The sequence below is a fragment of the Macaca fascicularis genome, chromosome 8 (genome assembly GCF_037993035.2).
Source record: "Macaca fascicularis isolate 582-1 chromosome 8, T2T-MFA8v1.1".
NCBI classification, from domain to species: domain Eukaryota; kingdom Metazoa; phylum Chordata; class Mammalia; order Primates; family Cercopithecidae; genus Macaca; species Macaca fascicularis.
In genome coordinates this window covers 138,733,393-138,760,225 of record NC_088382.1, presented here as the reverse complement: position 1 = coordinate 138,760,225, position 26,833 = coordinate 138,733,393, and the positions used below count along the sequence as shown (strand labels likewise).

Here is a 26,833-nt window from a genome sequence, read left to right as displayed (position 1 = left end):
TGCTGATGTTAGGAAACACTTCTTTATTGAAGCGCTCTAAAAACATTTTCCAACTCCATCTTGATCATGAAGCTTTAATATTTTCTTTCTCTTTATAAAATGCAGTCATTCATTCATTCTTTCTTGATCACAGAGTATTAAATATTTTCTGTTTTTTTTTTTTTTTTTTTTTTTTTGTCAGAAGCAGTAGAGGCAGTGATTTATTCATTCAGCCATTTTTCATGTAATCAACAAATATGCCTGCCAAGCAATGTGCGAGGCACTGAAGACAGAATGAAAAGTTGCAGAAAAGTGGCCACAGGCCTCATGGATCTCACAGAGGCACCCTAGATGAGGCATGAGTAATTCCTTCAGGGTTTGGGCTGGTCAAACTCTTCCCAGTTTGGGCTGCCACCTCACTTAAGTGCCTGTCCTGTGCACTGACCGCAGGTGGTATCCTATCACCTGGGCCCTTTATTCATCATAATGCTTTGATCCTTGGTTGGTCTAACCTTACATCTGAACATGTTCCTGTTTGGCTCAGCAGGGCTGGATCCAGGTTATTGGAGATGCCCCAGGGCACTCAGCAGTCAGTTTTCTGGGCTGGTCCACCAGATTCTGGCTGCCATGAGCTGCAAGGAAAAATGCAAATGAATCAGTTCTTGGGAGGTTTTGGCCTAAGGCCTAGACTTCAGTGTCTAGGACCATGGGTAGTCTTTCAGCCTTTTTTAACCTTTCAGTCCCCAAACAGCATCAAAATAGAATCAAAGTATTGACATACAATATCTGAACTTCCTTTGATAAATAGGCACAGTGAGAAAAGCAGCCTGAACCTAATTTTTCTTCCCAGTCTGTTGTTTCTTATCAGAAACAAAGACTTTGCTTCTGTAATCATTAGTAACAGCTATGAGTTTCTTCACTCGAAATTGTCCAATTCAGCTCCTCACTAAATTTAACTATTCTTGGCGGCCTCTGACTGAGACCAACTGGTTTCTAATGATCATTTTCTTGAAAAGTGACCTGTCTTTCCTTGCCTGAGCCTGTCTCCCTGGCTCTCCCATGGCCTCCATCAGGTTAGCTAAGAAGGTGGTAGGGAGGGACAAGGGGTCAAATCTGTTACTTTTTATAAAGGCAGAGTGAAATTAATTTCCTGTGAAAGCTGAGGACATTCCTCCGTTAGTTTGGCTTCCTGCTCTGTGTCTTAAATGCTGGGTAATTTTTTTTTTTCTTTTGGAACTTCTATGGGCCAACTTCCCATGCCTGAGGCTGCTGAAAGAGAGATTTACAGACTCAGCTTACTACACAGCAATGAGCCAAGGATAGTGATGAATGAACAGAAGAGAGAGGCCTAAGCCATTCCAGAATGTTCTGAACATGAGTTCAAAGAAGCCTCCAAGAGGTGTCCTGGAAAGCAGTCACCCATAGAATTTTAGAGTTAAGAAAGACCCAGTGGGGGAAATATATTCTACCTCCCTATCCCTTGGATCTCAATGATAATTCTCTCCAAATTGATCTTTCAAACTTTAATCAGTATATACTTGCTGAGAACCAACTGTGTGTTGCACATTGCTCTAAAGGCTGGATGAATCACACAATGGCCAAAAATACAACTCAAAGAGGCTGAAGTAAAAATGTATTATGGTTCAATCAATCAATCAAGTTAGACTATTACTATTACTTTCAAAAGCATGACATAACTTATCCATCCAATATACAGGAGTGATTCACTTTGATATCACAGGTTGGCCTGATTTTGTGGCACCTTATCAAGACCTCAGAGAAGATACCAGTATGAGGTCGAAACGGTATGGAGGTGATAAAGTGATGAGAATAAAAGATGCCAGATGCCATTACACATATCCATATTTGTGCTTACTCTGCATCCTTAAACTATTCTAAGTGAAGAAATCACCTATAGCCTTTCTTAACCTTCTGACATAAAATTATAAATTTTGTAAAATATATTACCCTGAATAATTTTATTAGATGTAAAGTATTGCTTTGGACACTATACTTGTTTATCTTTTTAGTGATGAAAGAGAAAGATCAATTCATATTTTCATCTGTACCATGTCGTAATCTCCTCCAACAGAGAAACATCATCAGTGGTGTAGAAGAGCTCAGGGAAGTAAGGAGGGCTGCTGTGAATGACCCCATGAATTTCTGAATGTGATGTCCCTTCAATTCATGAGGTCAGTTCTTTCTACTTAATATACTTCTGGAAGTATCAAACTAGGTAAAAAAAAAAAAAAAAAAAAAAAAAAAAAAAAAAAATCCCATTTTTCCTGTCACAAATATTTGGCCAGAAAAAAAAAAAAAAAAGATTTAATCACAGACCAGCCAAAGTCAAATTCATAAATAATGTTATTTAAAAGGTGAGCTACCCCTATTCCACTCAAATGGCAAATCTTTGCATTATTCCTATTTGACTTGATTTTGTCTGAATTTTTAATTTCCCTCTGTGTAGGAGAGAAAATATTTTATTAAAAACCTGTCTTGCTTAAAAGGCAACATTCTGATTCCTTTGAGAATCCATACGGTGTGGCATTATGTTTTGAAAGACAGACTCAAATAATATGTCAACTGACTTTCCTTACTTATCCTGCTAATGGTTATTAGGCATGCTGTGTAATTTAATTTGTAGTTCTCATGTGAAAATACTAGAAGAAGAAGATAGGGAATTCAGGTTTCCACTTCAAGATGGTAATTCTAGGGAAAAAAAAAAATTGAAAATTCTTCAACTCCAAAGCTATAATTACTAGCCTAAATTCTACTTTTAAATTCATAAACTCAGCAGCTTTTATTGATTTTGGAGGGGGAGGGAGCAGAAATGTTGAAACTACAAAAAACAACTTACATTCTCTTCATTCCAGGCTACCTCATGTTAGTGAGAAAGATAGAGCAAGGAAACCAAAAATGTGTGGAAACCTGGGGAAAGGCAGGGAGGTGGGAGACTATTGAGAAGAATGGACTGCTTAGTGATGGTCAGAGTTACATAAAGAATAGCTGAGAATCTGAAACCTGGTGTTTTGGAGGAAAGAGTCTGCAACTAAGTGACAAAAGAGGGGAATTTCTAGCTCAATTTTAGTATTCATCAGCTCTGTGATATAGACTTCAGTTTCTGTACATATTTAACACACATGCATAAAGGGAAGACCTTCCATATCTGCTATGCCCACTTCTCCAAATGAGTGACAAATAAAATCCCGAATGTGTCTTGTAAACTCTAACTTGTGGGATGGCATTAATTTTGAGCATTTAAAAACAGTCCTGGCAGGTACAATGCCTCAGGCAAAATGACCTGCATAAGGCTTGGGAATAGTGAAAAGGAGATAGAAAGGAGGGGCTTTGGAAGATAACAGAGCAAAGATAGAAAACTCTAAATCCTACAAATTAAAGTCAGCATTGTGAAGCAATGGAGACTGCACATCACCTTCTTAAAGGAGGAAACCACTCCTTAGTCCCAGGCTATCACTACCATTTAAGAATCTTAGTCAGAATTTCCAGCTTTTTCAATTACCATGAGCATCTCCAAATACAGACACTCAGGTGATATAAACGAATTTTAAAATTTAACATTCAATAGAGATGGGAATAGGAAATTACTAGAGGATAAAAAAGATAGAGAGAATGGGCATAAATTACCTGTTCTATAAAAAGGGGAAGACTGATCCTTGAGGGAAAAACGAGATATTCAGCTTAAACGTATTGTACTTGCATCTATTTACCCAGCAAGTATTATCAAGTACTTGTGCATCCCATATATAGTATCAAAAAATCGATAATAATAACAAAATACACAATCTTGAATTCCTTTGAGGTTCTATTCCATACATGACTCCTACTCAATACACATCCTCCTCTTGTCCATGCTTCCTGTGTTTCTGCCATGTTAAACTTCTAAATAGTCCTTGGACATAACAGACTTTTTATAGTTTCTTACTTTCTCAACTTCTGTTTCTTCTGAATAAAGTTCTTTTCTGAATATTTCATAACAGAGCTAAGAATTCTTATCTAAAATCCAACTCAAATGTCTGTATCATCCATTTCATGCCTTCTGTATGCAGTTGTTCACTGTGTTCCATATTTCCATAGCTGTTTGCTCCATATTTCCTTAAAGCATTTACCAAGTTGAATTAAAATATGAAATATGTTTGTCCTCCAAATCTATGAACTTCCTGAAGTGAGAACCTGGATTTTTAAACTTGTTACACTAGTACATAGAGTGGTTATTGAAACAACATGTGTTCTCCAGAAATATTTATTAAAAGCATGAATGAGAGAGTTTACATTTTCACCTAAAATATGAAAACTGGGAAGAGTATTGTTCAGCCTACTTTAATAAAAATGAATCCATCTTTTTCTCTGTTCTCTCAGTACTAAATTCTTGTGTTAACCTTATTATCACACAAGGTTTTCCTACTCAGTCACAAGATGGTCACAGACAACTTCAGGCTTACATATACTTTGTACAGGACAAAGTACAAAATAATAATTTTCCCCCAAATCAGTAAAACATAAAGCTAGAGATCATCCACATAGATTAAAATACAAGGAAAGACAATTTTTTCTACTGACAGGTGAGACACAAGCACTTATTCATTAGTGGCAAAGTATGAGATAAAAGGCTTGTAGTATGATACAAGTGGCTTACGTAGAATTCAGCTAAAATTTTTAAACAAATAAAAGTCAAAGTGCGGTTAGTCCAAGTATATAAACCCCCCCCCAGAAACCAAAAGTCAAGAGAATGCTATTTACTTATGTTTACAGTGTTCTAAACACAAAGTATATTTACTCAAAACTTGAAAGGTATATAATAAAGCCAAAAAAATAAAATATCAAGAGACAAAACAATTAATAGAATCAGATTCAGTGATCCAGATGTTGAACTCTTCCAACTATTTATTTAAAATAATAGTGATTAAAATGTCAAAATTTCTGGAGGAAAAGATAAACAGCATACATAAACAGATTGGAAATTTCAAGAGTCATGGAAACTATAATCCTTTGGCTAATGAAAATCCTAAGAAACAAACAAACAAATAAACAAAGCACCAGAGATGAAAACAAAAACATCTGATGGGCTCATCTGTAGATTCAGTATGGCCAGGGGAGAAAAAAATCAGTGAACCCAAAGATAAATCAATAGAAATAACCCACGCTGAAGCACAAAGAAAAGAGAGAGAGAGGGAAAAACAAAAAAGAACAGAACATACAAGACCCATGGGAAAATTTCAAAAGGTCTAAGATGTAAGTTGGAATTCCAGAAGGAGAAGTAAGAGAAAATGAGGGTGATATACATTTTCTAAAACTAACAAAATACATCAAATCACAGATCTAAGAGAGTAGGATTATATCAAGCAAAATAATACCAAAAAATAAAAAAGAACACTTATAGATACCATATTAAAACTTTTGGAAATGTAAGACAAAGGCAAAAATTTGATGGAAGCTAGTGAGAAAAAACAAAAGACACAATGAATACAAAGAAGCAAATAGATGAATTACAGGAGACTTGTAATTAAAGCTATGAAAGCCAGAAGACAATGGAGTGGCAACTTAAAAGTACTTCAGGGAAGAAAAAAGATACATAATATGCCTATGTCATGTCTATATTATATACATAATTTAATATGTATTATTTTATACACATTTATATGAATTTTTCTATAAATATGCTTTAAAAGTCTTCACATAAAATAAAGAATTTTAAAACACTAAAGCTAAGAGAAATCATTACAAGTAACTTCCACTGAAAGAGATATTTCTAAAAATTTCTTTAGGCAAATGACATATGATCCCAGACAAAAAGTTAAATGTACATAAAGTTGTAAATATTTTAAGAAATTTTAAAGTGATGATAAGTATGAAAGACATTTTATCTAATTTTTAATTACTTTAAAATAAAATTAATTAACTAAAGTGAAAATAGCAATCCATTGTGTGTAGCGATCCCTGCCCCTCTTCATCGCTGGTAAGAGAAGAGCTCCATCCTTCAAAATCTACATGGAGGCAGCCACAGCCCCGTGACTTGTGCAGCAGCAGAAATGGTGCCATATGAATACAGTCAAATGCCTCTGTCTTCTTAAGGGGCAACCACTGTGGCCCACATGGTACCTGAGCCTGCCAAAGCCACAGCTTGCGGGGATGAGGAGCATGGAACCAGAATGCAAAGAGCAGAGCCTGTGATGTGAGGTACTCATGCATGGTGGTACCTCAGGCACAGGTGGCTCCTCTGATAATCTCTCAATTGCCTTGGGACAGGGGTGAGGGGGAAAGGTTTCTTCCATTGTCTTAGACAAAAGCTCCTAGCTTCCATTTAGATGATTAAACAATCTCATTTGATAGTCCTTTGGCCATACCCTTTGTGTTTTCTCCTGAACCGGCTTTCTTTTTCCTTTCAATATTGGCAGGCCAAGGATTTCCCAAATATTAAAGTTTTACTTCTCTTTTGATGAATAATTGCATACGTAAGTTCCTTCTGTTTTCTCACACTTCACTGTAAACAGTCCAGAGAAACCAGGTCACCCTATCAGCATTTTGTATAAGTATTTTCTTAGGCAAATATTCAATTTTATAACTAGCAGGTTCTGCCTTACATAAAACACCATGGCACCAGGATAATTCAGCATACTTATTTGCCACTTTATAAGAAAGATGATCTCTCCTTTGTTGTCCAATAACATGCTTCTAACTTCTATCTGAGATCTATCAGAGTGGTCTTTACTATCCATATTTCCACCAAAAGCTCTACTCAGGATTACTTCGAATTTTTTTTTTTTTTTTTTTTTTTTTTTTTTTTACACAGGGTCTCACTATGTCATCCAGGCTGGAGTACAAAGGTGTGATCTCAGCTTACCGCATCCTCCACCTCCCAGGTTCAAGCAATTCTCCTGCCTCAGCCTCCCTAGTAGCTGGGACTCCAGGCACGTGCCAACATGCATAGCAAATTTTTGTGATTTTTTTTTGGTAGAGATGAGGTTTTACCATGTTGGCCAGGCTGTTCTTGAACTCCTGACCTCAAGTAATCCCCCCTCCTCATTTTCCCAAAGTGCTGGGATTACAGGTGTGAGCCACCACATCTGGCCTACTTACATATTCTAAAGGAAGATGGAGATTTTCTCTGCAGCTCTACTATTTTTTTTTTTCTGAAGGCTCACCGAGATTGCCTTTAAAGTCCCTTTGTGCTGATGTAAGCTTTTTCTAGCATGCACCTCAAACCTCTTCTAGTCTACTCATCACCCTGTTCCCAAACCACTTCCACATTTTTAGATATTTGTTGCAGCATCACACCACTTCCTGTACCAATTTTCTGTCTTATATTGTTCAGGTTGCTGTAATAGAATATCATAGACTAAGTGGTTTATAAACAACAGAAGTATTATTTCTCATAGTTCTGGAGGATGGGAAGTCCAAAATCTGGGTGTGAGCAAATTTGAGATCTGATAAGGGCCCAATTCGTCATAGATGCTGTCTGGTCACTGTAACTTCATCTGTTGGAAGGGATGAGGAGTCTCTCTGAGATCTCTTTTACAAGAGTACTAATTCTATTCATGAAGGTCATCCTCCTGACCTTATCACCTCTCAAAGCCCTTCTAATACCATCACTCAGGATTTGGTTTCAACCTATGAATTTGAAGGAGACATAAGAAGGTAATTCAGACTCAGCTTGGATTGAAAAATTATTGTATAGAATACTGTGCCTGGCCAGTCCTGACACACATGTCAACTCCTCAAATGAAGAGAGTAACTGCCTTATTGTAAGTATATGACACTGGGAAACAGAGTTTACTGCTATTCACAGAAAGACAGACAGAAAGAATTAAGGATGGTAGGAAGGAGAGAGTGAGAGTGAGAGCGAGAGTGATAGTGACAGTGAGAGCGAGAGAGAGAGAGAGAGAGAGAGAAAGGAAAGAAGGAAGAAAGAAAGAAAAAAGAAATAAAAAGAAAAAGAAAGGAAAAAAGAAAAAAGAGAAGGGTAGATATGTACTAAGGTAGGGGTGCTTATATTGAACTTCAGTAAGGTTTTTCTATAGCCCTATAACTGTAATGAATTTACATATTCTTAATGTTTTGCACATTTTCTTCTTTTACACCTTGTTTTTTGTTTTTTCTTGTTTTGTGCCTTTGCATCATTTGCTTGCTCTGAAATTTCCTTGTATATCTTTTAATATTATTGACTTGTGCTTGTCCTTTTAGGGCTAAGAGAAGGATTCTCCTCCTCCCAGAAACCTTATTTAGTCCTTCCAGGCTGGATTGAGTGCTCCCTCTCTTTGTTCCCTTAATACCTTGGGTACATCTTTATCAGAGTATTTATCACAGTGCTTAATAGTTGTCTATTTACTCATCTGTCACACAACTAGGCTGTAAGGTCTTTGAGACATGATAGATATCATTTGCTATGTATTGCCGTTTGCCTTCTTTACCCCGCTTTTTTCCCTCATTATTATGTGTCTGTTTTCAGACTGCTGTAAAGATATCACCAAAGACTGGGTAATCTAGAAATAAAAGAGGTTTAATTGGTTCATAGTTCCAAATGGCTGAAGAGGCCTCAGGAAACTTACAATCATGGTGGAAGGAGAAAGGGAAGCAAGGCACATCTTACATGGCAACAGGAGAGAGAGAGAGCAAAGGGGGAACTGCCAAACACTTTTAAAATCATCAGCTCCTGTGATAACTCCCTCACTATCCTGAGAACAGCATGGGGAAACTGTCCCCATGATCCAGTCACCTCCCACCAGATCTCTCCCCTGACATGTGGGGATTACAATTCAAGATTAGATTTGGGTGGGGACACAGAAACAAATCATATCATTACGTATCATCCTCTATATGCTTATGTATGTCTCCTTCTCTACCCATTAGAGTTCTCTGAGTTCAGAGGCTGCTCTTTTTTTTTTTTTTTTTTTTTTCATTGGTATAATCATGAGAGCTTAAAACGGTGCTTGGCACAAAACTCAATGTTTTTGGGTATTTGACAAGTTGAATAAATATACTGGACTAAACTGGTCAGAGTACAAGTTATATCTTAGAGCAGAAACCATATATGGAGAACTAGACAAGTTTACTTGGTAAATATCATCAGTGCAAGGTCAAGCAAATTCAGCAGATAAATTTAACATTAACTCTGCAGAATAGCACAAGGAGAAGAAAGAGGAGAGAGAGAATAAAGCAGAGGAGAAGAAGGAAAAAGACAAGAAAGAGAAAGAGGAGGAGAAGAAGAAAGAGAAAGTAGAGTAGGAGAGGGAGGAGGAGAGGGAGAAGGAAGAGGAGAAAGCTGAGAAAGTAGAACAATGACAAATGATAATTAAAGTAGATGCTCACACTTACTAAGCATTATGTATCTGTTATTTATTTTAGCCTCACACCTAAATACAAAGGGAGGTATTATTATGTCTGTTTTACTGTGAAGAAACTGAAACTTAGAGAGCTATACTGCTAATTAGTAATGACAACCTCATTCTAATCTAATATGTAATATTGTTCACCAGTAGGAAGAAAAAAGAGAGACAAGTATACAAGTTAGGAGATAGGTACCAGAAAATCTAAATTTCCAAAGGCCATTATCTGTGTTCATTGCTCCAAAGCAAGTGAAGGTCTAGATAATACCTTAAGGGGTATGCATGTAAGAAAATCACAAGGAAGAGATAACTAAAACAATGTTTTAAAGAAAAATGAAAAGGGATATGTATATCTTTATTCATTTTAAAGGAATGATATCCTATTCTTGCTCCTGAGAGTGGCTTCTTTTTTTTGTTTTTGTTTTTTTTAGCTTGTGACTATTATAATGAGAATCATTTCAAAGAGATACAGGGTGTTTTAGACTGTTTGGGCTGCTGTAATAAATGACCATAACTGGGTGGCTCACAGATAAAAGAAGTTTTCTTCCCACAGATCTGGAGGCTGGAAAGTCCAAAATCAAGGCATCAGAATATGTGATGTCTGATGAGGACCCACTTCCTGATTCGGAGATGACACCTTCCGTGTATCCTCATGTGGTGGAAGAGAAAATTCACTCACTGAGGCCTCTATTTGAAGGACATGAAACCCAGTCATGAGGGCTTCACCCTAATGACCTAATTACCTCCCAAAGACCCCACCTCCAAATACCATCATCTTGGGGATTAGGATTTCAACATATGAATTTTGGTGAAATACAAATATTCAGACAGTATCAGAGAGTAAGAAAGAGCTAAAGGAATGGCAGTGAGATTAAATGCCCCTATTTTCAAAGGGAGAATGTGTAGGAGAAAGCAGCTTCCAAAGAAAGAAGCATCAAAGGTTAAGAAAAAGAAATGATATGAGATTAAAGAAATATTCAATTTAGCCCTCAGTATAATAGTGGGATTTATGCAGTGGGAGTTCATGTGCTTTCTGTGACACACAGACAACAGAAAGAAACAAACGGATTGGTAGGGGAAGAGAAAGAGGTAGCAACTAAGACCCTAGAACTGAGTCTAACCTGGTCATCTGTAGCCAAAAAAGGTTTAATGCTAGAAGAGGACATGAAGGACAAAGCTAAATTCACATTCTCATAGCATCTTTAAAGGGAGTGTATGGGGTATAATTGGAACATTTGTAATAAACATCAAGAACAGTGTGTCTGGAACATAGATAGTAGGTCCTTAGTTGATGACAAAGGTTTTGATCTTAAAATTGAATTTGAGGAAATTAGAGGGAATGCACCTAAGATATCGCCTGAACTAAGGGAGTGTGCCTGCACACACAGGCACATGCACTCATAGACATGACTGATATTCATTAAGGGCACACGATACAGCTGTACCACATATTTACACATTGCAGTCATTCCAGTTGTCAGGAATCCATTCTGTTTGGTTATACCTATGACATTCTGTTTGATAAATATTTTGAATGACAATCATTGTGCACATGTATGCACTCACACTCTTACCTGCCTGTACGAATGGGTTCTGTTTTCCCAGAGAGAAAGAATAGAATGAGGTACATTCATAGGCTTTGTAGTCAGGTAAACTGACTCTAGGATCTGACATTTACTAATCATATGACCTTGGTGAAGCTTCTGAGAACACTCTTTATTCTCATACATAAAATGAGGATAACAATTTCACAAACTGCCTTATATTTTATTGAAGCCAAAATTATCATTTACGCCAGAATAGAATAAAAAGCAGTGCCCTGTTTTTTCAAGGAGACAGTTCAAAGAATGTTTTGGGGCAATCAAATACATGAATTTTAGTGATATATTTTTAAAATCTAATGTCTATTTAGAAAATTTAATAATTTATTACACATAAATACTAATGACATATTATATAAAATAAAATACTAATTTGGAATTTTATTTACTCTTTTGTTCATTAAAAAATTTACACAAACTGTTTACAAGAGACTTTGACATCAGTACCTTCACAGTACTTAGAGACATTAAAGTCATTTAATACTATCTCCTCCTCTAAGTTGTTTGAGATATAGCATAATGTTTTTGAATCTGCAAAGCATGCTTTTATTGTGTATTTTATACCATGTTGAAGATAATGTAGTCATACAAAATTGAGAGGATTTTTCATTTATACTGTTGATACATATTTAAAATCTTTAAAAAGTAGCTTTTTTGTATTTCTTTGTGAGTAATCTTCAAAAGGCTTATTTATGATATTATTCAAAACTTACTGTTGCAAAATGGAATACTACCTTCTCTTTTTACTGATTTTGTTAGGTGGATTCTGCATAATAATCTTTCCTAATTGGTAGTATTGACTGCAACATAAAGTCATTGAGAGAGAATCATATAATATGAGTTGACTTCTATCTTTACTAGGGATATAGACATGTACTTGGGAGGGGGTGTTTCTCCTTACATTAAGACCTATATACCTACGTTTTAAGAGACTGACACACAGTAAAATGTTTTTACTGTCTTCTTGTCTGTTTTTGTTAACTATGTAGTAAACATTTTTAAAGTCTTTCCATAAACGGAATCATTCAGTTTTTCTCAACCAGTCCCTTTAGTTGAGTTTAAAATATACTACGTCATTGGGGGGTGTAGAAGGGGTTGATATATTCCAAGTATTGTTAAGTAGAAGAGTCTTGCTTTGGAAGATCAATTTGCCTTGAAATTTCTGATACTGTTAATGTGAAGATTGGGGAGTTTCAGTGTGCAGGGTGTGCATTAAGCTTTTTTCCTACCTTGTGTATCACACATTAATAGAGGAAAAGTGAGCAATACCTAGATCTAGTGATTAGAGTGAAATCATATGCATATGCCTAGTAAGCAGATATGTATAGTACATGACTGGAGTGAAGTCAATTTGGTCAAGGAGAGTGAATTTCTATTATTTTCATTGATCTTTTCAACATAGTAGGTTGGCAATGCACACCCAAAACTTTCTCCCTCTAAACGTCTTTCCAAATATATTTGTCTTTCCTCTCCTGCACACACCTTTTACTCTAACTTAACTGAGTTTCTAACTATTTTCCATAAAGCTTTATTCTTGTCTACCTTCAGGTTTTTCTTAATGCAATTCCTTCACTTGTAATAAAAACACATATATCCTTGGAATGACTCTCCATACAACACTGATTAGTTAAAAGCTATTTGTTTCTGCAATATTTTTGTTTATACATAGTATCTCAACATGCTACAGTATGCTTTAATATTTATTTTATTTACTTGTGCTTTCAGCCAGTTAGATGGGGCGATGGGTTTTGGCGAGCCACGTTATAAATAGCCTCAGGCAGTGATGTTCTACCATGTTAATGTGAATTGAGGATGTTCTGCAATGTGCAACACATCTTATTCACTTTACTATGAGCTTTGCTTTCTCCACTCATACTCTGGATATTCTTTAAGTTACGAGGCTGACAAAAGATGTGCAAGAGATAATGTGGATGTGTTACAGAGTAGCTAGAGGGGTATCAGTTTGCATGTTAACTTATTTTTCAAGTATATGGTTGAGGAAATAGATGGTAAAGATCAGAGGGCAATTAGAAATTGGTACAAGTCCTTTGACCATGTGAAGTGTTAGAGTAGGTGGGTAGGTAGACATAAGCAGGGCAGGATAGGGGCTTCCACCACCCCTGGGAATGTCAGGTAATCATCAGGTGATGGTCAGGTGGTTGTTGAACCGTCTCTCTAAAATAATAATTGGATGCAGCTGGCACCAGGGAACAGGCAGTCTCCCAGTGGATAGAAAACACCTGAAGGTTGTGATCAGCAGCTTCCCAATAAGGTCTTAGGAGTTGGGCGAGTGGACTCAAGCATGCACACTAAGAGGCAAAAATGGTAGATTTTAACTGGTATGTGACCTTCTTCTAGGAACACTTGACTGGTAAGGAAAGAATGCCTCAAGTGAGCATCCGTACAATGTCAGTAAACACACTGTGCACACGGCCCCTCACAAATGCTGGAGGTCACCACGCATGCAGATAGGAAGAATCAGGGAGGAGAGACACGATCCCCGGAAGTATGCCAACATATAAGACCCCAAGTCAAAAATCAAACCATGCACTTGATCTCAGGTTGCCCACTTGGCCCTCTTCCAAGTAGACTTACTTCTTTTTGTTCCTGCTCTAAAACCTTTTAGTAAACATTCACTTCTGCTCTAAAACTTGCCTTGGACTCTCCCTTTGCCTTATGCCCCTCAGTTGAATTCTTTCTTTTGAGGAGGCAAGAATTGAGGTTTCTGTAGACTCATATGGATTCAACACTGCTAACAGAAAGACATCATGACATCACTACAGTGTGGAAGATTGCACAATTGTTTGAACAGTAGCTGACAGAAACATTGGCTAGAGATATGCTTCAGGGGACTTCAGAAAACTGAAGAGAATGATTTCTAATATACTGGTACCAGAACCATGAGCTCTCCCATTCTCTGGAATGTATCCCATCTCTCCTACATTCTTCAAATTGGCTGTGAGCTTATTCACTGAATGAATACCCTAATAATAAGTTAATGACTGGATTATGAATGAGTAAAAAATTATTGAAAATAGTAAGTGGCCATTAAAGACTAAGATTACGTATTTAGTCTTTGTAGCTTGTTATTTGTGTGGCATGACTTTTATGTCCTAGTGTGAGGCCGTATGTTTAACAGAATAGAGCAACATTAGATTCTGCCTCATTAACCAGTCAGTTATTCATGATGAGTTCAATTCTGGTTTTCTGGCTTCTTTACTCAGTTGCTTTTAAGGCCACACCTGCAGGAATTTATGTTCACATATTACCTGAACCTCTGATTCCCAAATAATGGTTTCCCAAAATGATGATTCCTCAACTTTTGCCACTCATCATATACTGGGAAAGAGTCTTCTAATTGAACGTGTAGAAACAACATACAAATCAACAGGAGAGGAAGAGAGAGAGAGAGAGAGAGAGGAAGGAGAGAAGAAGGGGAAGAGAGAGAGAGAGTTATGTGATTCTCTACTGTAACTGCTGGAGAAGTTTTGAGGACAGAATATCATAAATTTCATAGAACCTTCCCATTCCTGATTTACCAGCCTCATTATCAGACAGACTCTCCCCATTTGTTGTGAGAATGTTATGGTACATTATCCAAAATGAAAAAGATCATCTCATAACCAGCATACATTATAATATACATGCTATATATTATAATAATGTTATATTATCTTAGGGGTGATTCTGATTGGTTCATTTGGTCACCTGCCCTTCCCCAGAATAATTAGTGATGCCAGTTAGATGTCATGCCCTGATTAGTCAATATTGGATCTTGTGCCCATTCCTGTAGAATGTGAATAGGACACTTGGTTGAGAGCTCCTCATGGACTTCTTTAAGGTGAAAGGAAAGATAATTGGCCAAAGAAGAGATGAATAACAGAACCAGAACCAGTGTTCAGAACATCTCTCTAATTGTCTCCTAGAGCCCTAGAAATAACTTGAGTGATATTAAAAGTGCATTTTTCTCATGCTGTTTGCTTCCATTTGACTCCTTTCTACCCAAAATTAACTTTTAAAAAAACCCTCTTGATTCCATACCAATCCATTTTAAATCTCCATGAGACTCCCAGAATGCAATGAACCACTCCTTCCTGTGAAATACTTTAGCACTTTTTATCTAAATCACATTTTTATTTCAAAGCAATTCACCAAATATTTCTTGTACTTGCACTATAATGTAAGATAATCTGCTAAGGTTGTACAGAAATGAAATGGTCCCCATTGTTAGTGTATTTAAATAACATGAGTTAGATTGTCTTGCACATGATCAACTAAAGATGAGGCTGTTTTTGCAAATACGCTTTCAAAGACATGAACCTTCCTATCTTTGTCAGTGCTATTTCTTCTATTTGCAACGCCCAATCACCAATTTTTCTTTCATATATAAGCCAAATATAATTTCCTCAGCCAATTCAAGAACAAAATACCCCTCACATTGATATGTTTTTCCTATAAGCACTAGATTTATAATAGTTATTTTGTGTGTGTGTGTGTGTGTGTGTGTGTGTGTGTGTTTTCTTACCCCACTGCAAGGGTCTGAAAAGTAAGGGGTGCACTTATTTAATTTTTGTTTCCCTACACCTAGCATATTACTTATAGAATAAGCCCTCATTAAATAGGGAATAAACATATTTCTTGCTTCTTGTGAATTTTAGGTCACTTAGGAGCCATAAGCATGGAAGGTAGTGTACTATGGGAGAAATCATGAACGCTTCATAAATCTCAGAGGTCTTTGTGCTCTTAACAATTACCTTATATGGTACTGTTAGTATTCCCATTTTACAGATGCAAAAACTGAGGCACAAAAGTGAAATACTTTGGCCAAAGTCCTGGGAATTGTTAGTGGCAGGGATATGACTTGAACTGGACAGTGCAGTTTCAGGGGTAGGGTTCTTCACCATTTTAAACTGCCTTTCAAAGATAATATTATGTATTTTTAAGTGCATACTAGATTCCTGAGGTTTGGCAACTATTTTTCCATTTCCTGTCCCTTTTTCAATACTGACTTTACTCCCTGCTTTAACCGGAAAGAGAATAAGAACGCAGTGCTCATGGAAGTGCAGATTTTTGCTAAGATAATACTCTTCCAAAGTAAATAAATAAATAAAGTGTTCATTGTTGAGAAGCTTGCCTACATCTCTCTAAAAAAATGCTAAACTCTAATTCTGTTGATCTACTTTACAGCATTCTGGAGATAGCATTTTCACTTAACCACATGTGAATTTCATTGAAATATCAAACATCCAAATGAAAGTGTAGCTCAGAGACATTCACTTATACAGAAAGTAGAAAGAAACCAGCAAATGCCAAATGACATAGTCAGAGGTCTCTGGCCCAGACCCCCATGGAGCTTTCATCTGCTGGAAGCATGTCACTCATCATGGCATTTTGCGGAGAGCCACAACTAAAGGGCCAAGGCACATTCCCATAAAATGGTTATCAGGTGCAAGTCTGCAGTTTCTCAAAGAGCACCCTGTGGTTTCAACTTAGCAGTTCACCGCAGAGCTAAAGACAATTCCAGCAGCCTCCTTCCCCAGTTCTCTCCAGAAAAAGGAAATTAGTCAAACATAACAGTGGAGATAAGTAGTTCATTCCCTGTGATCATCAGCTACATAGATTTACCAGAAGTATTGGGTTGGAAATAAAGATAACAGAACCTCATATATGAGTGAACTAGACAGTTACAGGACAGCCTTTAGCTCCCAGTGACATTTGAGATCTAAACACAAAATTCACGGAGAACTGGAAGAGACTAAAGAGACAAACAGCTATGCCTTGTCTTCACCTACAAATAAGAAAATGTAGGCACAGCAAGGTGACTTGCTTTGCTAAGATCACATGGGACTTATAAATAAGCATATCACAAACATGGTGCTCCAACTCGAAACCCAGTGTTTCTTCTACAACAAATCAAATTTTGATATACTTATCATCATCATTGATGCTAAGCGTATCATCTGTGACAATAATGGGAGGGTCCTTTAACTTCTTAGAGCTTTATCTTTGTCATCTGCAACGAAGGAAATTGTTTTTAAGGCTGTTTTATGCTTTACAGATAATGCATGTGCAAGAACAAAATTGTCAATGGTAATCGTTTTTATTTTACCTCCATATACTCTTTGGGAAACTGAACACAAAATAAAATCAAGTATGTTCATCAAGTTATGTTCACTCTGCCTTATGTTAAACAGTAACCAAAATCTAACAAATTTTTCTGCACATATCTAGCTGCTGTATTCTTTTGTTTCTTGGTTGGTTGGTTGGCTGGTTTTATCTTGTTTTCTCTACCAAGCCACTAAAGAGAACTATAAAAGTTAGAGATGACACAAGAAAAGAACTACTGGAAGTCATGGCTATGATTGGCCTAGCCATATGAGTCATGCCATAATCTGTATTGACAGGAGATAGCTGTTTTGCCCAGGTTCTCAATGTATTAGTTCTTTGCTTTTCTGTTCTTCTGACATAGCCAGTATTTTAGTGCATTAATATGAAAAGAATGTAAAGCAATAGAATTCTTGTAAATTAGAAAAGGGTAATGTTTCCAGTGAGAATGACAACACCATTAGTGGTGAATAACTTGGCCCTAATCATTAAGCATTTGCATAGTGGAAAGAGAACAAGATTTGAAGGTATGTGATACCTGGATCCATCACACAGTGTATGACGTTGGTTATTGGTCTCTCTGTGGTTTCATGGCCTCAAGTGTAAAATAGAGATAATAATTGTATCCAACTCATCGAGTAGTTGTGAGGTTGAATCACAAATGCAATGACCTTGAGGGTAACAATAACAACCATCATTTGTGTGTCATGGACCATGTGCCAGGCACTGTACTTATTGCTTTTGATGTTTCATGTTGTTTTCATGATGTCCTTCTAAGAAAGATATTACCGTTTGTTCTGGAAAGCTAGAGGAAAGGTAAGCCCTGGAAGTTGAAGTGATTTGCTCATGGCCACATAGTAAATGGTAAAGCTGGCTTCTGTACCTGGGTACTTTGATTCCAAGACCACACTTTGTGTCACTATTCTATTTTGCCTCCTTTCTGGTATGTGACAAATGCTCAATAAGCCTTTGTTTCCACCTTTCTTTTTCTTCTGTTGGTCCTCCATTACTTTCATTTGCTTTTTACTAATTTAACAGACTTGGCAAAACTGTGAGAATCAAATGATTATGTATGAACTCCTTAAGAACCACAAGCAGAATTTCTTCCAAGCCAGTTGTTTGAGGGAGATGATAGGAATACAGCACCTAACAGAATGAATGAGGCTCACAAAAGCTCTTCATGAATATTTGTTGAATAAATATTAACTTAGAGGCAATGCCTGTGACATTTTGTAAGCTGTGACTTTTTTTTTTTTTTTTTTTTTTTTTTGAGGCGGAGTCTCGCTCTGTCGCCCAGGCTGGAGTGCAGTGGCGCGATCTCGGCTCACTGCAAGCTCCGCCTCCCGGGTTCCCGCCATTCTCCTGCCTCAGCCTCCCGAGTAGCTGGGACTACAGGCGCCACCACCACGCCCGGCTAATTTTTTTGTATTTTTAGTGGAGACGGGGTTTCATTGTGTTAGCCAGGATGGTCTCGATCTCCTGACCTCGTGATCCGTCCGTCTCGGCCTCCCAAAGTGCTGGGATTACAGGCTTGAGCCACCACGCCCGGCCAAGCTGTGACATTTAGTTATTGTTGCACTCATTGTTCATTTCATAACTCCCTTCCAAGTCTCTCAATAGGAAAAGAAGGTGGCCGGGCACGGTGGCTCAACACCTGTCATCCCAGCACTTTGGGAGACTGAGGCAGGTGGATCACCTGAGGTCAGGAGTTTCTGGCCAACATGGCAAAACCCCGTCTCTACTAAAAATACAAAAATTAGCCAGGCATAGTTGTGGGCGCTTGTAATGTCAGCTACTCAGGAGGCTGAGGCAGGAGAATCGCTCGAACCCAGGAGGCAGAAGTTGCAGTGAGCCTAGACTGCGCCACTGCACTCTAGCCTGGGCAACAAGAGTGAAACTCCCGTCTCAAAAAAAAACTAAATAAATAAATATGAAAAGAAGGTACAGAAGATACAATTTCCTGAGCTCACGCACAGTCACCTAGTATCAGTACAGATGCTCAAGTTGCAAACAAGAACTTGGAGGAGTTCATAAATGAGATGATGGGCACATTCTCCATGTGCTGGAAAGGAAGTGCGAGGAATTGCTGTTGGCCTGTGACAGAACTAGGCATTTTTCCACTTAGGGAATTAAGTTCATCCTAGATCTCTTGGATTAATGTTAGTGCATTCTCCTAACCAAAGGAATTTGCATTAGAGTAGGCAGCTGCTTTCACCTCTCCAGCTGCACCTCCTCAGCAAACTCCATTGATATTTATGTAAAACATAAGCTCCGATTTGGGGTAATTGCTAGATTAGCTAATAACAGAGGCCTCTCCTTCCTGCCTCTATTACCCCTTGAATAGCTATTCTGATTGTTAAATCCATTTTTTATTACAAACAGAGAACAAATTTCAGCAATTAGTGAACATTTTGTAGTTCTTGACCTGTTTGTAAGAGCATGTTTCTGTTGTACACATTATATGAAAGTCAATAAGTAAGGCATGCTTCATTAATTGCAGCTGCTTTTATGTGTGCCAATTTTTTTTTCCACATGCACTAACTTAAAATGCAGTAGCTCAAAGGACAAAATTTAAAAATATGTTTATTATTTACAACCAAAGCTGAATAACCAAAGAAAATTATTCTAAAATTCCATGTGATATTTTTGAAGAAAAAAAATAATTAACCTCAGAAATTGCTTAAGGAAAGATGGTAGTCAGCTAGAGCCTTCCTAGCATTTCCAAATTGTATCAAGTCAATCATTGAACAGTGCCTTTGAATATGTTTCATTGTTGTAAGCATATCCTAGTTCATTCACTCCATTAGTTACACATTTTAATACCTGTATTGAGATATAATTTACATGCCACAAAATTTGATTATTGTAAGTGAACAGTTCAGTACGTTTTAGTAAATTGATTCAGTTGTACAATCATCATCCAAGTCCAGTTTTAGAACATTTCCACTAATGTAGTTTCCTTGTGCCTATTTGCAGTAAATCCCTGTTGCCTCCCCTAGGCAACTATTGATAGACTTTGTGTCTCTCTAGATTTGTCTTTTCTAGAAATTTCATACAAATGGAATCACACATCTGTAGTCCTCTGTATCTGGCTTTTTTCATTAGCATAATGTTTTTGAAGTTCATGTTGTAGGGTGTATCAGTGCTTTGTTTCTATTGCCAAAGAGTATTCTATGGTACGAGTATACATTTTTAAAATTCATTCTAATGGGATGGTTTCCACATTTTGGCTGCTATGAATAATGCTGTGATGAACAGTGTGACTCACTTTTGTGAGATGTATTTCTTTATAAACTTTGATGAGCAGAAAGTACTCCCTTCGTTTTGACTTTGAACTCATTCATGTGACATACCTTGGTCAAAGGGATAGTAGCAGATGAGATGAAAATATAGATGTAGTTGCTGGGTTGGGGTTAGGGTTAGGTCTCTCTCGTACCTCTGTTATCACCATAAGAAGAGTTTTCCAGGTAGCTATTGCCCTTTCAGACCAGCCCTAAGCATGAAAACATGTAGACAAGACCTGAGTCCAGACCACAGTGAGGAGCCAAGCCCAGACTCACTCCCATTCTGAAACAAAGCTGTGTAACTGAGCTTAGTTTAGGTAGTTAATCCCAAACTTGATGGCAGAAGTATGACGGGTAATAGTTGCAGCAAGCCAATGTACTTTAGGGTGGTTTATTATAGCAGATGAACAAAGAAGACATGAGTAATCTGGCTACTTCTGCCTCACCAAACCTATTTCATACTATTTTCACTCTTCTAGTTCTAGCCACTTTGACGTTCTTCTAGACATTCAAACTTAGCATCTGCATGCCTTCCTCAGGTTCTTCTTTATGCCTGCTAGTCCCTCTATTTGGAATATTGATCCTCTTCCCCCTTGTGTAATTCATCTCCACTGAAACTTCATACCTTGATTTAAATATCTTTACCTTAGGAAAGCCATATTTGCATTTTCTGAGGAACAAAATGCTGTAAAGCCCAGTAGTTTATAACACCAACTTATTCTCATGAAACTGTAGGTCAACAACATGGACTGAGCAGTTATGTTGCTTGGCCCCTTGGATCACTGATGCAGTTTCAGTCACATAGAAGATTAACTAGGAATAGACAGTTTATGTTTCACTTCTATGGCATGTGCTGGCTTTTAGCTGGGTCATGTGTTTCCAGCAGGCTAGTCTATGATTCTTCACAAGGGTGCAGAGTCCCCAGCAGCAAAACAAAGCAAATCCCAATGCACAATCACTTTTCAAGTGACTGCTTGCATCACATCTCCTAAAGTTTCATTGGTGAAAATAAGTCACATGGACAAGCCCAGAGCCACTATGGGAGGAGACTACCCAAGGCATGCATACAGGGAGGCAAGATGCATAAGAGGCCTACAGTCTTCTCTTTGACTCCAGTGGTTCATTTTCCTCTAGCATGCCAAATAAATTAACTTCCTATGGAGAGCCCTAAAATGTCATTCAATTGTGATATCAGACCCAAAGCTGTGAATCTCATAATCCACATTAGGTCTAGATACAGATGAAGCTTCTTGAGTGTAGCTCTTAGGCTATGGTTCCCATTGATTCAGACATGACAAATTAAAAGACAAGTTATCTGTCCTCATATACATAATATACAATGATGAAACAGGAACAAAAAATTCATAGTAGATACTTTTTCATTCAAAAGAGGAAGGAATGGGAAACAAATCATAAAATAAAACATAAAATAAAGACAAGTACACGTTGTCAGGCCCCCTACTGTGGTTTTGCTCAAGGGATTGGATCTATAAACTACTATTTGCCTATGCTCTTTTTAAAAATTATTATTTCAATTTATTATTTTAAGTTTCGGGGCACATGTGCAGGATGTGCAGGTTTGTTACATAGATAAACATGTGCCATGGTGGTTTTCTGCATCTATCAACCCATCACCTAGGTATTAAGCCCAGCAGGCATTAGCTATTTATTCTGATGCTCTTGCCGCCCCACTGCCCTCTCCAGACAGGTCCCAGTGTGTTTTGTTCCCCTCCCTGTGTCCATGTGTTCTCATTGTTCAGCTCCCACTTATCAGTGAGAACATGCAGTGTTTGGTTTTCTGTTCCTGCATTAGTTTGCACCTCATGCTATAACAATTTTGTAAAGTAGTGATTTTTTTTTCAGGCTGCCTCTTATCAAAAAAAAAAAAAAAAAAGAAAAATTGTGGTAGCGGGAAGGGTCCAGAGGGCAGTCTCAATTTCCTTTAATCTCCGATTGCATAACTTCCTTAAAACCTTTTTGGGTTTGCTATGTATCACCTTACATCCCTTTGTCTAGTACTCAAAATCGACAGTCAAAATTCTTTTTTGAGAAGGCCTTCTCCCACTACATTTTAGGACTGTTTTGAGATTAAGATTCTACAGGAATATGCAATTAATATTTTTAAAAGCAATTTTGTTTAGCTGAGAGAGTCTACTAAGTACAAGTTTAAATCTTTTAGGGATCTTAACAAGGAGTTATATCAAGTCACACTCTTGATTTGATCTTTAATCTGAGGCCATTTCTTACATAAGAAATCTTATTGCTATCTGGAGAGACTAAAGCTATGAGACAGTTTTATTTATCAATGTAGAAAATTCTGATTACATTACAATTCCTTTGAATATTGCTTACAATGTCAAGAGTTCTCACTTCAGCTCATCTCACCCTTCCCCAACCCTTTCAGATGCAGCTAATAAAAGCCAATTGTCACTTTCAAAGTTCTTCCTGGTAATATCCTTAGCCAGATCTGCAAATTCATTACGAATATTTTCTTTCAGCTAACTCAGATGACAATTTGATACTGCAGCATAACACAAATCAACTGTTTTCCAATTTCCAAAGGCAGTTTCCTTAGCACTTCTCAAGACCCTAAAAAAATTGTGTTCACTATTTTACAAGATGTAAATAACAGCTTTCTCACAACTTTTTCTTTCTCCACCTACTGTCCATTCCCAAAGCTCATCACTCCTGTTTTAGATTTTATGACAGCAGCACACATCTAGGTATTTTTTTCTATGTCAATTAGCCTTTGCTGCATAGCAAACCATCCCAAAGCTTACTAACTTAAATGGACGACCATTCTATTTGTTCATGACACTTCTGGTCATAATTTGGGCTGAGATTAGCTGGATAGGTCTTCTGGTCTTACCTGGGATCATTTATGTAGCTGTAGTCATTGTTATCTCAGCTTCGACCGAATGATTTGATACTATGAAGCCATGAAAAATCAATGAAATCACACCCTTTGTGTTGCTATAACAAAATACAACAGATTGAGTGATTTATAAAGAATAGTAATGTATTTCTCACAGTTCTGGAGGTTGGGAAGTTCAAGATCAAGTTGCTGGCAACTTCATTGTCTGGTGAGGATTCTGTCTCTGCTTTTGAAATAATGCCTTGAATGCTGCTGCCATTGGCATTAGGACATAAAGGGATGAACTCCCTCTGGCAAGTCTTTTTACAAGGGCACCCACTCCCATTCATGAGGGTAGAGCCCTTATGACCTAATAGCCTTCCAGAGGGCCCACCTTTTAATACCACCACTTTGGTGATGAGGTTTCAACATTCATTTTGGAGGAGATATCACATTCAAACCATGGCAGATGTTTCACTCATACACCTGGCCATGGGTGCTAGCTGCTGGTTGGGCAACATATATCCTGCAGGTCATCCTGAGTTTCTGCATGTGGTAGCAGAAGAGTTCCCAGCAGCAAGAGAAGGCAAGCTCCAGTGCACAGTGCTTTTCGCACCTCTGTGTACTTCAGGCTAGCTTCTATCTCATTGACCAAAGAAAACCACATGGCCGACCCCATAGTCATTGCAGAAGGGGACCTCACGAGGGTATAGACAGAATAAATATAATTCATTGATGGCCATTGCTCTCACAGTCTACCAAGAAGCATTTTGTGACAGCCTTGGACTACAGTCTGATGCCTTGTTTTATACTCACAGTACCTTGTATTTCTCCTTTAAATAATCAATATTATTTTAATATTTAACTTTTGACCCTCAGCTAAATGTATGCTCTTGAGGACAATAATTATATCTTGTTCCCTGTTGTATTTTTTTTTATTTTAATGCAGCCGTGCTTGGATCACTGTTGTATCTATAACATAAAAAATTATGTGCATGATAAGCACTGATGAATAAATAACAGGATAAACAAATGGATGAAAACAGTCCTAAGGGAAACTTTACATCTATTCACATTTTCTTTTCTTTAGCATCTAACATATCCGAAATAAGTTGCACATTTATTTGTTTGTTACCTGTATCCTCTTCTAGAATGTAAGTTCTGTAATATCAGGAACCTTGCCCTTAATGTTTACTTTAAAAATGCCTGAACAAAAACCAACAGATGTTGGCAAGGTTGAGGAGAGAAAGGAATGCTTATTCACTGCTGGTAGGATTGTAAATTAGTTCAGCCATGGTGGAAAGCAGTTTGGAGGTTTCTCAAAAAACTTAGAACTACCGTTCAAACTAGCAATCCCATTATTCGGTATATATCCAACAAAAAATAAATCGTTCTACCAAAAAGACACATGCACTCATATATGCCCATCGCAGCACTATTTACAATAGCAAAAATATGGAATCAACTTAGGTGCTCAGCAATGGTGAGTTGGATAAAGAAAATGTGGTACATGTACACCACAGAATACTATGCAGCCATTACAAAGAATAAAATAAAGTCCTTTGCAGCAACATATATTCAGTTGGAGGTCAGTATCCTAAGTGAATTAACGTAGGAATAAAAAATTAAAAATTCCAAGTTCTCACTTATAATTGGGAGCTAAACAATTGGTACTGATGGACATAAAGATGGCAGCAATAGACACTGGAGACTACTAGGGAGGAGGAATAGAAGGAAGGAAAGGGTTGAAAAACTAACTGTTCGGTTCTTTATTCGGTACCTGGGTGTTGGGATTCATCAGGCCCCAAACCTCAGCATCATGCAATATACCCAAGTAATAAACCTGCACATGTATCTCTGAATCAAAAATAAAAGTTGAAATTATTAAAAAAAAAAAAAAAGTAGAAAAAAAGTGATATTCTAGATCTTCACAGTCACTCACCACTCACTCACTGACTCACCCATAACTACTTTATGGTAGGTGCCCTTGTACGGGTGTATCAATTTTATCTTTTATATTGTATTTTTACTGAACATTTTCTATGTTCAGATATTTTTAGATGCAAAAATACTTACTATTGTGTTACAATTGACTACAGTATTCAATACACTAGCATGCTTACTATTGTGTTACAATTGACTGTAGTATTCAGTACACTACAATATTCATTACACTAACAATACTCAGTACATTAACATGCTTTACAGGTTTGTAGTCCAGGAGCAATAAGCTACACCATATAGCCTAAGTGTACAATAGGCTAGAGCATCTAACACTTTATGATGTTTGCACAATGATGATCTTGTCTAACGTCACATTTCTCAGGACAATCCCTGTAGTTAAGAGATGAATGTACTAGAGCTGCCTAAACCGTGTTGATGAATTAGTACAACAATCTCCATTGTGGTAATCGAAACAAAATGTATCTTCCTTGTTAGACTAGGAACAGAGAAGTGCTTCCCCATCTATCTCTACTGCTGCATTGACAATTTCCTGATCATGTCTAGAGGAGATGAAATAGCACTGGAGTCATGGGCAGCCTCTGCCCAGCTTGATAAAGCTAGCCAGCCTTTATAACAGTCATGCTGGAAGGCCAGTGACTCGGTGCATCAAAAACTCTCAATGGAGGATGTTTATTTATACCGACCTCACACTTGCAAACCTGAGTAACTGACGATTTTCAAATAGTCTGGTTTCTATACATTTGCCAATTTCCAAAGCCTTTTTTAACAAAATTATGGGAGCCCATTGTTTTGGACTGAGTTCCTACACTAGGCCCCAACAGACCAGACCAAACCAAAATGGAGTCACTCATGCTAAATACCACGTAATCAAACTGAAACTGTAAGGAAACAGATAAATCCTGAAATAGACAGGTCTTTTTCTCAGAAAACCAGAAGTTCCAGTCTACCTGAATCAGAGTAATAAGGAATCCATCTCGGCTTTAAAGCCTACAAAAATGTAAACTGAAGTAATCTGATGTTAAATAATGTGTGTGTGTATGTGTGTGTTTGTATCGTTCTGTTTCCTTGTTCCCATCTTACAAATCCCATGTTCTGCTATTGCCCAATGGGAACTCTCATTCTATTTTGCAGAATGAAGGCCACCCTGATTGATGAATTATAAATAAATGTCAATTAAATTTGTAGTAATTTTGTCTTTTGACATTTTTTAATGTTAAAATTTAGTGGTCCAGTCTCTGTGCTAGGTACATACACTACCTGCTTATTCACCTTTACACAGCTCTGGTGGCAAGCATTGTTAACCCCTAAGGCAGATAAAGAAATTGAAGCCAGATGGGGTTTAAAAAAATCTGCATGGTAGAAAGAAAGATAGAACCTTTTCATTCACTTCACATTATCTGAATATCTATTATACTCCGGGCCTAAGTTGGGCCTGTGCTTGAAGACAATTACTTTGCTTCCTGAATCTGAGCTCTTTCTGCCAGGTCAGTCTGGCTTCCAGAAAGGGGGCTGGGGAGAGAGATAGGAGGGAAAGCAGGGCTGGAGAGTGTGAAAGACAAACACTCCAGATTTGCCTGTGAACAGCACCATCCCATCTCCTTTTATTCTTGCACCCTACCCCCCTCTTCCCACCCTCCCCTACTCCCTCCACCATGCCCAAATCCTCACCTCCATGACCCAGGCAGAAGTTCTTTCTCGAACATC

General features: G+C 37.6%; 2 long non-coding RNA genes across 2 annotated transcripts in view; one reads left to right on the top strand and one right to left on the bottom strand.

Annotated features, from left to right (window-relative positions):
* On the bottom strand, positions 1-26,833 carry LOC141407525 (uncharacterized). Its single transcript, XR_012416952.1, has 2 exons — positions 26,798-26,833; positions 1-611 (listed from the first exon to the last, which is right to left on the bottom strand). It is a non-coding gene; the product is annotated as an uncharacterized lncRNA (long non-coding RNA).
* Positions 1,734-26,833, top strand: part of LOC135964568 (uncharacterized) — a 282,514-nt gene continuing 257,414 nt past the window's right edge. Inside the window, exon 1 of the long non-coding RNA XR_010577055.1 lies at positions 1,734-2,171. This is a non-coding gene — a long non-coding RNA (uncharacterized lncRNA). The remainder of the gene's footprint in view (positions 2,172-26,833) is intronic.